This window comes from Eucyclogobius newberryi, unplaced genomic scaffold (assembly GCF_026437365.1).
Source record: "Eucyclogobius newberryi isolate DKJ021-1_F unplaced genomic scaffold, fEucNew1.0.hap1 SCAF_12, whole genome shotgun sequence".
NCBI lineage: Eukaryota > Metazoa > Chordata > Actinopteri > Gobiiformes > Gobiidae > Eucyclogobius > Eucyclogobius newberryi.
Window position 1 is genome coordinate 17,477,601 of NW_027315746.1, and position 13,360 is coordinate 17,490,960.

At 40.5% G+C, this 13,360-nt stretch overlaps 1 protein-coding gene across 1 annotated transcript in view; it reads left to right on the forward strand.

The window, feature by feature from the left end:
• The first annotated feature begins 655 nt into the window (after positions 1-655).
• Positions 656-13,360, forward strand: part of LOC140356241 (protocadherin-8-like) — a 30,473-nt gene continuing 17,768 nt past the window's right edge. The window contains exon 1 of the mRNA XM_072441064.1: positions 656-666. The gene's annotated coding sequence lies outside the window, so the exon portion shown is untranslated. The remainder of the gene's footprint in view (positions 667-13,360) is intronic.

The window sequence follows — 13,360 nt, forward strand, 5'->3', positions numbered from 1 at the left end:
CATATGTTTTTGAAAATCTTGAGTGTGTGTGAGAGCTGTGACTTTGGTGTTGTGAGCTATTTTTCAGTTTCACATTTAATTAATATAATTTAGTCCTTTCTATCATGTGTATTCTCAAAACGTTTTGGAAATTGCTGTTTTTAAGTACAAATCAATGAACTTGTAAACTAGGTTGCACCCCCCTTTTTGTGCCAGATTGCAGACTTTAAACAGAGCCCAGACAAGCCTTGCTCGATCATGGATTGACCCGAAAAGTGCGTTTCGCCTCCACATCTGTGTTGTTAAATCAGCACTGGGGAGCAGGTGTTCACCATCGCCATCAGAATCGGACTGACGGATTAGCCGCTTAACGAGGTGAATTTGTTTAATCTGATAATTGTATGTGCATAGAAAACATATCCAGTAATTCTCTGTGGCGTCTGTCCTGATTAAAGACACTTTCATTGGGGCACATGCAAATAATGAACAGTTGTTGTTATGACCGGGAAACAATGCTCTAAGGTGCGCTGGCTCACACACACATACACACATATACAGTAGCACAGGGCTGCCCATGTCCCATGTGGGCAGCCCCCCTGTGGTATGGTAATGAGCAGCTAATCTCCCCGGTTTACACGACTGCGCGAAGTGTTTCTGTATATGTGAAATATATGTGTGCGCATTAAGGTGCAGAGCAGAAAAGCCCCAGGAATTCTCGGAGGCCCTCCACCTTCTGCTGTGGTTGGGTGCAGGCTGTCAGCACATTAAAACTGAGTACAACTGTATGTGGGAGACAGAAGAGTGGAGAAGGAAGAGAAGACACAACAGCAAAATTGAACAGACAACTGAGCAGAATTAAACCAACACACCACAGGTCAATACGTATTGGATCTACTTCTACACTGCTTCTCACTCACAGAGAAACACAACTTTGAATAGATCCTTTACATAACGTATAAGAAACCATATTCATCTTCTCACAATTAAGTGTTTTCATGTATTGTCAGTATGTAGTGCATGTAGTGTTTTTAACTTGAAGTGGTCAATTTATTAATAGGTTGTTTTAAAATTGAACAGGACGTCAGAACTGTATGGTGGAATTTGCTGCTTAACTTACTTATTGCAGATTTGTGGATTTATGGTTCCTGTCTCTGTAATTACTGGATATAATCATATGAATTAATTATTGGGATTGTTGTAATTTGAAAGGACTTCAAACTATAAGATTAATATGGCAAGTTTGTCCTTTACAAATACTGTTAAGGCTCAACATTTGTGGATCTTAGAGTGTATATAATGTATAATTATTCAGAATGATACACAATATAGACATGTATTTAACATTTGAATAAGCCCATTATGTAGAGATCTTTACTAATCAGACATAACATTTGGTGTTATTTTTTTGCCTGCATTGTTGACTAAAATGGACAGTATGCATACAGCTCTAGTGTTTACATCAGTGAAATGGGCAGATGATTAAGAGAACAATGCCAGTTTATCTTGGGTCATATTTACAATTCAAAGTGTAAACATTATGTAAAATAAAATGAATTTCTATTATACCGCTCTACATGTAAACATACCTTGAGATCACCAGGCTGCTTTTTTTTACTGCACTTGTGAATTCGTGTTCCCTTTGCCTGATTGAGAACTCCCTCTTCTCTTCTCTGCTTCTCTTTTGAAGCAGCGTTGCTTCTCATTGGCCCACTGCGTGTGTGTTTATTTATTATGCTCTAGTCACATCACTAATTAGTCCCTGGGAGAAGCCCGGGGCCATTTGCAAAATCCCACTGATTAAAAACAAGTTCAAATCCAACCTTGTGTCTCATATACTCACACAAACAGAGATGTGGACGGGTGCTGAGGAAAGCTACTTACTGTCAAGGCTGGAACACATGTGGGCGACGCGGATACGCACTGTGTTCGAGAGCTGTCAGTTGCTAAGGCCACTTTAATATTTAAACTGAGTGTCTAAAGTCGTCCTACCGGGCTCGCTTCTGACACACACTCGGACACACACTTGGTGCCTTCAGGAGGTTGGGCTCGCCACAAATCACACTCAAGATGTCAAGGGCATCGTAACTTATAAGTCTGACAGAGAGAAGAATCCAAAGAGACACGCTAGAGGCTGATAATGGAGAAGAAAGATTGCCTACACAGTCTATTTGAATTGAAATGCTTGTATTAAAATGGATTTGACAATATCTGAAAATGAAATACTACTTCAAAATGGTTGGCTGATGATAATAGTACATACCCAGAATTATGTTGGCTTTCCAGGTACAATTACACCAGGACAAAAGACTGAACTAGGTTTAAAAATAGATGATCAAAGTTTGGTTTGAGAACCAATAGCGCGCTGTCACCAGTAGTTTTTGGATTAAAAACCTAATCTTCCACCTTTGTTTTGTTATTCATCCAGCTTCAAGGAATCAGAAGCATACAGTAAATGTGTGGTGGAAGGGCATCTGGCATAACGTGGACACTAAGGAGGCAGATGACTTGTTGGAAAGGTAAACTCCAGAAGGATAGGGGTCTTTAGTCTGTCATTGACACAAAGCTGGAGTGTAGTGTGCAGATACAGCAGCAGAAGTTATAAAATGCATTAGTGTAAACATAACCTAATTTCAACGCCTTCATATTTTCACCTACAGCTGCCTGCCTCAGCTAAACAGTCTAAAGTCGTCTTCTCCTGAGATTAATCCCATTTGAATTTAAATCTGTGCAGAACGGGGAGGGAGCGGCGGTGATGGATAAAGACAGCGGTGTTGGGAGGAGCTGTAGTGACGGGAGTCAGCGCAGCGGGACAGAGAGTGGCGGGACAGGGAATAGGAGGTGGAAGCAGCCGGTGATAAATTACTTTGAACTTTAATGGACGTCTCCCGCGCTCCTCTGGTGATGTGTTCGGACAATACACAACATTACTGGCACATGTGGGGCTTGATTGCGGCTGACTAGTAAGTCCCCTACGACCTACAACACACTTACTCATGCTGCTCCCAGGCTTTGAACAACTCATGTTCTAATTTAGGAGAAGTAGACTGTACTGAGTCATCAAGGCCCTAAATGTACAGATATATATCATGACCTATTTTCAAACACCTGTACAGTAAGTGGTTAGAATGAAATACAAGGCATAACAACTTGACCTTGTTCCAAAGGCTGTGTCACCGTGTCTGACTTTTAGACCGAAAGTTGAATTAGGATTTTATTATAGTGGCCTAATTTTACGCTGGTATGAAATTAGGTAAATAAAAATCTTATATCGATCTGGCTCATGCCACATTGATATATTCAGCACTCTGAATTGAATTCTACACGTTCATCTGTGGAAAGGCTCTGTGAAATATGTTCCGCTGATTGGTTGAAGCATCACAACAGCGGAACAAGCCCAGAAATTAAACTTTTAACTAAACCAGTTGATAAAAGCTGACATATTTCTGGCCCACAAATGTATAAAAAAGGCCCCGTGGAAGACCCAGGACACGCTGGAGGGACTATGTCTCTCGGCTGGCCTGGGAACGCCTCGGGATCCCCATGGAGGAGTTAGAAGAAGTGTCTGGGGAGAGAGAAGTCTGGAAGTCCCTGCTTAAACTGCTGCCCCCGTGACCTAAGATAAGATAAGATAAGATAATCCTTTATTGTCCCACATGGGGAAATTTCATTGGTGCAACGCAGGTAGATACAGAGGTAGATACAGAAGAACAGATCACTTATAGGAAGTCTGAAAAACACTTTCAGACTTGGCCCCGGATAAGCGGAAGCTTCCACCCAAATCACAGTGGTACGTTTTGATTGGTCCAGTCTCTGCACCACTGGTGGTTTTGGGCCCAATCGCAACAAAGATGGATTCTCAAGAATTTGTGAACTCACAATAATTATGAGATCGTGCTGGCCAGGTTAAAAAAATCCAAGATGGTGCCACTCTGTGGTCGTGTGGATAGTGGATGTGAGCAACCCACAGCGTCTCAACAGTTTGCTGCATTGTCCATCCCTCTCTCAACCCTGTTTCACGCTGTGCTGTCCTGTCTAATAAAGCCTACAGGTCAAAAAATGCTTTAAAAAAAAAAAAAAATCCTAAATGGAAAAACCCACCAAAGTACATTTTCTTCCTTTGCCGGTATGGCCTTTCTTAAAAGCTTGAAGGAAATTGTCCTTTGTCTACTTTTGTCTTCTGTTGCAATAATAAAGAATACTGTAATTCTGTTGCTGCTCTTTGTGAGGTGTAAGGCGGCTGAACACCCTTGTTGGCAGAGATAATGACATGCATTCACATTCCAGTACAGTGTGAACTCCAGAGACTAATGCTCTTGTGAAAACTCTTGGTTTAAATGGTTTGTGGATTTTAATTTGATTTAATTTGATTATTTTTTTAGACTTAGTTTATTATGAATATTCAAAAGATTAGAACACATGATATGAGGGAATAAAACAACACATTATGTTACAGAACAAGTGTCACCCCTGATGCAGAATTATCTTATGTTTGAGGGAGGGATGTGAACAGGCTGTCAGCTGGGTGGGCTGGACCCTTGATCCCAGGCTATTGCCCCTGCATTTTAATGTTTTTAAATTAAACAAATGAGTAATAGTAGTAGTAGTAGTAGTAGTAGTAGTAGTAGTAGTAGTAGTAGGTAATGTTTTGATGTATTCACACATCAGACATACCAACACATTTGCATTTATTTCAAACATTTGTAGAGCACTTTTGTTAAACGAGTGTGTGGACAGGACCAAGCAGCAGATTTCTTTGCCTTCGCTCCCACATGGTTTCATGCAAGACAAAGCGTAAATGGACAGGGGTTAACCAAATGAAAGGAGAGGTGTAAAAGTTGGTCTAATGAATGTGAAGACGAGCAGAGAGGAGAGAAAGTGTCGCCATATGCCAGGGTTGGGATCAGACAAATAAATTGTTACCTTGCCTTCACAATGGTTAACTACACACAAATGAATCACTAATGGAGCCCTCATTCACAGTGTCACGCATACTGACACTCAAAGGCCCCACATCTGAATGACTGAGGGAGACATTCGCACAGAAGGGCCAATAAATGTCGGCAGAGTTGGGGGGACGTGGACCGTGTGAGGTTTGGGTGCAGGGTTTTCCAACTTGTGCTTTGGAAACTGTGGGTCCGCCCCTGTCCCCTTCTGTGCTGCGAAGGCTTTATGTGCCTCTGAATGGGGGGCTTGCCCCTCAATCTGTGGCCCACGACTTTGCCAGATTTCTAATGATTTTCCAATGGTGATTTAGGTTGTTGTGTGTGCGTTCACTCAGCCCTTTTCTACCACTATTCTTTTGCTGCTTTTGTGTTATATTCCAGAGTGCGCTTGGCTCTACAACAACAACTACACACACATCATGTGACTTAGCAACAGAGGACAAAAGCGTAATCATCTTTTCTAGTCAACACGATTTTGAGAATAAATTAAAGGCATATTCATTTTCAGCCTATTATGGTTTGATGATGGCTCAGATTAAGTGTTGAGGTTCAAACCGTGCTTTTGCGTCTGCGTGTCTTATTCGACTGTTTGAAGATTTAACATTCATTTTCCATTTACTTCACTGTGCACGGATCAGATAAAAATCTGCCACAACAAATGTGCCGACAACAGTTATCAGAGTGCATCATCTTTGAGATAAGGTGTACTTTAGTGCTAAAAATGCCAACGAATAAAAGACAAACTTTGTTACCAAACAACCTTTGAATAAATATGTCCAATAGCCATTTGTCAACATAAATTATTGTTTACCACCATAAGAAATTATCATTTGCATTAAATCACGTTTTACTTTTACTCTGGCAGTTTATGTCTAAACAATCGATCGGTAGGTACCTCTCAATAAAGATGATTTGTATTGTAAAAAACAGATGTTTTCACCTGCATAAAATGCAAGCATGTGTTGACTCTTATATGTAACGAACAACAACACAACACCGTCAGGCTATGCAACACTGACTTTTTCCATAACAAATGATGGAATTACACCGAAAAAGCAAGTCAATGCCTATTACTACTTTAATTGACGCTGTAAATCTAACAATGTAGTTTTCAGTGGGGAAGCACAAGTATAGATGTGGTGTTGCCAACTCATGGAGATTCTAGCACATTTTAATTGATCAAAACAAATTTAACGTTTCAGCTCAAAGGTGTTATGTCTGTGACTACAAATTGTTTGGTTGAACTGTGTTGACTCAAAAAAACACATTTAAGCATACACAACTTAAGCTCCTTGTGAAATCATTTTTCACTTTAAAAATCGTGTCAGAAAATAAAGTGAAAATAAAATAAATAACTACTATGACATGCACTCTTTAATACTGCACTCGTCATTTTCTCCTGTTTTAGTCCTAGCAGGAGGTGCAGGTGGCTGGAGCCAGTTCCATCATTATGGATCTGAGGTGGCACTTCTTGGACAATGGACATTTAGTCACAGTCACAGGGTCAACTCACATTCACTCATTCTTGGTTTCCAATGTAATCATCCATGCATGTCTTTGGATTGGAAACCATTGCAACTCTACACAGAAATCTTGAGCTGGGGCTCAAACCTTCACAATCTAGTAACCAATGAGGTAGTATATATATATATATATATATATATATATATATATATATATATATATATATATATATATATATATATAAATTAGTTATTGAACAGACATTCCTCCTGTGACCTCCTTTCATGATCTGTTAAAGTAAGTATGAAATACAGTTGATTCCGCTGATGTAAAACCTTTTTGGACCTGTTGCACAGTCACTCCGTCATGTCCTAAGGCAGGTAATCCTTCTCTAAAATTGGAACCATTTTTCTTTGCCTTTCTCATAAGTCTCTTTTCATTTCGGCTTGCACCATCCTCAAAGCCCTGAGCTTAAAAGTCTTTAGTGAACAAAAGTGTGTTATGGAAGCATGTTAACATTTAAACAAAACCACTGGTAGCGTTTGTATTCAGACAGAATAGACAATGTTTCTGTGGTTCTTTTAAAGTAGGTCAATGTGGCCAACCCAGACATTTTAGAAGCTTGAGATGATGGAGGCTCATGTTTGGCCCTTGTGAGGCAACTGCATATATCAGAGTGAACTCGAGTGAATGTTTGATGGCAAGACAATGGGGATATATTTGTTTAAATGTTTCATAAGTGTTCGTTTATCAAGGCGTGACGGTTGCTGTGTCTTTGAATGTTTCATGAAGGTTCGAGAAGCGTGGCGCTGATAACGCCTCAGTGCATCTTTGTTGCGGTGTACTCCTGAGGATGACCTGTGCGCTCCAAGTGTGGCAGCCATGTTTGTGAAAGAGGGAGGAGGAGGTGATGGGGGCTTTTGGTGGAGCCAGGGGAGTTGTAAAAAATTCAGCGCCTTGGGTTATATTGTTGCGAAGATAACAAATGCTTCCATTTAGTGATCATGCATGAGTGATAACTCCTTGGACAAGGCTGCTGCCGTTTGGGCGAGTGCTCTGCTAGATTTGTGCGACCTCACTCCTTTAGCTTCTTGTCGCTAACAAGTGGTCAGACCTTGGAAAATGGACCAGGCAAACCTAAAGCTATTTGACATTAAATAGTGGATGTAAGCATCACTAAAACTTTTGATCCTTTGAGTCTCGTCTGGAAATGTTTACACCATCTCTTCTCTCTTGGACATTTCCTTCTTTTTATTAAATATAATTCATTTTTAATCTATTCTGTTCATTGGCAATGGCAATAAACCTTTTCTGATTCTGAGTTGAATGACAGGTCAAACGGCTGCTCCAATTCACAACAGACTTGTCTGACACACTTGTTTGCTTCTTGCCGAGCCAGACAGACTAATGCGTTTTTTTATTTTTTAAAAATCTATAACTGCTTTGTGCATTAGTGTTTTTCAAATTACTTTTCAGCATCTTAAGTTGCATCATCGTCGGATTGGAACACTGAAGTGGGTTTAAAATTCACATCCATCAGACATTATGATTGCACACTCACTGTAGCTTTTATTTGTGGATGGGACATATTTGAAAGAAAATATTCTTTATACAAAATGTAATTCTTAAAAACAGGAAAAACTCATCTTCTCTACATCTGTAACTTTTAAAACTGAGGGATTCTCAGTTGACAGTGGTCAGAATTACTTGTATAGTCAAACTGATGATAAAAGTGTAAACATTGGCTCAAATCTAATAGATCATATGTTGAAGAATGATGAAGACAATTATATAAATATATTCAAATACACAACCAAAACGTAATGACATGTGGCGGCACGATACGTTGGTGGTCATGATGTTTTTTCTGATCTCTCTGCATATAGGTAACCTTGTTGACAGTGAAAATCTACAAAGCGTTTTCTTCAGCACAAAGACAAATTCCCCCCTTGTCCATCAATGAGATCTTCACTTTGAGCCTCACACGCAGCTGGACAGACAGATGAAACACAGATAGACTGGGCACTATTATGCAGAAAGCTCTCTATTCCAATTGATCACAGGCACAAAATTCAGAACAAAAGGGAAATATTGCACCTCAAAGAGCAGAGACCTTCTAACAGAATGCCTAAACGTCCTCTGCCTACACTTTTGAAGCCTTTGTGACGTTGAATGAGTTATAATTTCAGAGGGGGCTGTGAGCGTGTACATATCGAACACTTCAAACCCAGGGTCTAATCAGAGGCTTCAGAGCCCAAAGCCCACCCACTCTCCCTGCTCTTCCGCTGTCTGTTGCTCCCGGTGGCCAACGGGAAGGAGCAACCAAATCAACAGAAATAATTAAAAGCGCTACGACTAATGGAAAAACTTAATTTCCTGTCGAGTTGTAGGCGTTTCAAACATATGGATAGAGTGGGTTTACATTTATTTTGCTGCTGGGGAAGGTATACTCCTAGTCTCCTATAATAATGTTACATTGTGTAAACTAGATTGATACTAATACTTGTTTCCCCATTATTAAATCAAGCTTTAACTGTTTACAATAGCAAGCAAATAATATACACCCGTTCCAAACACTTCCTGTGGTTTTGCGTTTTTTTCTCTCACTCAGTTTGTCTTTCATTGTTTCATTCTGTAGGTTTGGTGAAAATGGCTCTTCATTTCATTTTTTATAAGGTTTGTTGTTGCTAATCTTATAGTTGTACATGTTTTGAGCTTTTTGATAGAGCTATGGCGCAGCACTAGTCACCTGACCTGCATGGGGCAATTGGAGCTGGAAAGGTTTACCAGATTACCAGATTTACTCTTTTTGTACCCTTGGGCAAGATAATATCTTGGTTTTATTTGCTTGTGTTGATTGAGAGAAGGCAGAAAGGGCAATGGAGGGAGGATTTCTGCAGTTAATAATGTTTTTGAGCTTCAAGAACCATCAATAACTGTGTAATTTAGCTTAATTTATTCCTTAGATTGCACTTAACTGTCAACATGTTCACAATTTCACCTCAATACATTGCAATCCACTATACTGTACATGTGCTGCCCATGCTACTGGCTAAGTGATATGACCAAGGTCACAGTGAGTCCGTCAAAGCTATTACAATAAAACATGTGTTCCAAGCACTTGTGTTGAATTTGCAGAAATGCTGGCGCTGTTGTGATTTCGGTGGCGTTATACTGCAGTAAGTGCCAGAATAGGGAGACTCTTAGGATTGGAGGGTGCTAGCTCAGCTTAGGTCAGCTCAGTGTGATTGCCCCTTGTGTCCTCTGCTAGTATCCATGGTTAAGGACAAGACCGGCTGATCCTGGATCTGCGTCCCTGGGGTGTAGGCGGTGACATGGCCGACAGCAACGACACTTCTGAAATATTAAAGCTAATGGGATCTGTGCATGTGTGTGTGTGTGTGTGTGAGATGCTGTGGCTGGATAGTGCATTTCATAAACAACGGCCGTGGACTATTGCTGAACAAACTCTACAATGGAGTAGAGAGGGAAAAAACGGGTGAGAAGCACAGACAAATGACAAAAATGAGGTGCTGTTAAAATCCCTCCGCTGCCAATAAGTAGGCGCTCAACACACAGCGCTCCACTCAGACACACAGCGGCTTGAAGCTATCATACACATCGCCTGCAGCACAATACAGCTCGTTAGTGGAAACATGCTCAAAAAATGAGTCCCTTTCCCTCTCTCAACCCCTCCATCTCTCAAGCACTTGTCAATGTTATTATTTCCAAATGAATACACACAAATGGAGAACGTTGTCTGACAGAGTATGCTATAAATACACCCAATGACAAACAATCAGAAATGCTAGACTCTTGCAACACCGTATGTAGCGATGGAGGGCGACATGATTGACACTTAATATGAAATGTATACATTGCAAATTAAATGTATGCCACATTTGAGATAATGAGTTATATATAAATTCTGAAGATCTGAGAGAAAGAAAGTCACAACATCGCTATGAACCAAAGGTGTGGATGATTAATTGTCTCTTTTTATACCAATGACAAGAGACTCAAACAGACTCGGAAACAAAGGCAGCCACTTTTGGAGACCTGAAACAATAGACCTTTTTAAATAGCTGGAAAACTGGTTTTGCTAAGGTGATGTAAAGAAGGCATTTTGGAACATTTAGTCCTACTGCACACAGCAATTAAACCAGCAGAGACATAGACAGTTCTACAGACTGACTAAGACAGGTAATTACTGTAAATAAACAACTGCAATGAAATGGATAAGCCTTGGCGCTTGGACCCTGACAGGTGAAGATGGAAGGGACTAGCGAAGAGAGATTTATCAAAAGACGTATAATATTGCAGTTTAATATTATGTACATTGGCTATAATTAAAACAGTTAAAAACGACTGCAAAAAAAGCTAGGTAAAAATAAATTGAGCAGAAACGTCTTGTGTAATCTTCCAAAAAAGGGGTCCAATCATGGTTTGCGCCATAGGTGAGCATCAACCAAGACATGTAGGGGTACGTTTCTGAAGCATTGTGAAAAGATCGTCCTAAGAGTGTTATTAAGTTTTGCAATCCAAAAAATATTGAGATATCAATTTTTGTCAATATCACCCAGCCCGATGAGTAGCGGCATGTAGCTGAAATGGCTGAACGATGGAGAGGAGAGAGTGTGTGTTTATATTGGTGGTTTGTATGAGATGTCAGTGAGAGTAAAGGAAGCAGGCAGTGATTGGCTGACAGTGACGAGAGATAGGTGAATTTGTTCTTCAGCCTATTGAATGCGCATTGAACTGTCTGCACACGCGCCCCACTGCGTTATGTTGGGTTATCTGTGAATATCTTTTTTCCCACTATCGGAAAGCTACCCACAGATAACCCAAAAGTAATTTAATATGCGGATCTTCAGCACACAAGATAAGCATAAAACATGAGAAAAGTCTAAGGAATGTTCGAACACCAATGGGCCTTTAAAATGTTCTTGTATATTGTGTTGAACTGAATTTTGCATTTACCCACAAACTATAAATTTACCTTGTAAGTTGGCCCACAGCACCACCAACAAGTATTAATCAAATGACAATGCCCAAGATAGAGTTAAAACAATTTCTACAGATGGTGATGACTCCAACACGACTCCCTCACACTGTGTGATGAGAATGGAGTAGGTGAAGTTTTATTATGCTGGAGCAGAGCATGAACCACAATTAAAAATACAGGAGTGGAGCAGCTGTGTGTGCGTTGCCACCGAGAGCGATGCTTGTTGAGGAGACGTGCGAGGAGTGTGTTGAAATCAGTGTAGCTCTGAGCCGCTCTGGGCATTCATTTAAATTATGGATCTCAGCGCTCTGTCACAGCCTCACACATTTACACACAGAAGGCGGACGCGCCTGTAAGATATAGACACACAGCTCTGTTTTATCACCGACGTTAATTAAAATCAGACAGACGTTTTCAGCTAAATAAGTTGAGAAGCTCATTTCCATTCTGTGCGAGCGCTACTGGGAGAAAAACTAGGGCACGCTTTGGAGGTGCGCCACCTTCACTGTCCTATAAGGATGAGGGATGAGTGACAGGCACGGGACAGAAGAGAGGAGGACAGGTAGAAGGAGACCGCCCCCCTCCATATTGTTTGTTATGCCCCTGAAAAGTGCGCACACATACGGTACACGCTGCGCCACGCCAATGTGTCAAACCGCGACTTGTCATTCATCAGCTCTCCAAAGACCTGAAGTGGGACAGTCCCGGCGGTCGCTAATTCCGAGCTTCAGTATTGAGCGTGGCTTGAGCTGTCGTCCCACAAGAGGACCTTTCACGTGTCTAATGAGTGCAAATGCCTCTGTTCTGCCCAGAGCTACTGCAGAATCAGCACAAATAATATACATCATATCTGACTTACCGACCAGCAGCTTTCTTATTGAGACTATAACTATACCACTAATTGCCTTTATTTGTAAGCATTTTTGGCCAATATCCTAAGACAGGACAGATGTAAGGCAGAAGTAGAGTTGGGGGATGAAGAGTGCTTTTATGCCCAAACATGGGCTTTTTGTGACCACTTGCTCTGACTGAGTGACAGTTGGAGTCAGAAGAAGCCGATGGCTTTACCTCCTAAAGGCAATATTGAAAATACTAAGTGAGTAATTGTGATCAAAGAAAACATGTGATCTATCTTGGGTCCAACACAGCGGGGCCCAAACTTTTTATAATATTTTTTATAAATGTTTTATAGGGGAATAGACTGACTTGATATTTTACCTTTACAACTAATGACAGTGTTTTCAGCAAAAAATGTAATCAAAATAGATGCTTCCTAAATTTCCAGGCGCCACTTTGGGCACCCCTGCGCTAACAGAATAGTTTTGGCATATGATTCACCTCTACCCTCAAGATACGCCACTTGCTACTTACCCCCAAAGAGATGACTGTTTATTCTGCATGCTCTTTGGTCCCCTAAATAAAATGTGTTGGCTCATAAATATTCATCACAGCTATAATGTATTTTTTTCTACACCTCCCTCCCTTCCTTCATAATATTCTTACTCCAAGTTCTAGTTTGATTCATGCATGTTTGTGTAATCCCATATAGTTCTGCAGGCTCAAGTGTTCAGTGTACACACACCACACATACCCTTTATCCCCGCCCACATGCAATTATTTGAAAATGTAAGACAATCAGTCATACACATTGAGTTAAAAAAAATTCTGCAAGCATTTTTCAAAAATTAAAATGCATAAATGATTGTAGTGAAATGCCTCTTCAGTTTTTTAACAGGAAGTCAATAAACTTCTTCTATTCCTAAAGCGTTTTAGATCAACACCTACAATGTGAAACCTGCTCTACTTATGCTTGTATATAAATATGCTTATATTTATTTACCTTTAATCAAACAGGTAAGAATCCATTGAGACTGAGATCTCTTTTTCAAGGGTGACCTGAGACAAAGGGAAAAACACGCATACATGGAGCACCATCACCAAGTGGCTGGCATAGTGTACAGGAACATCT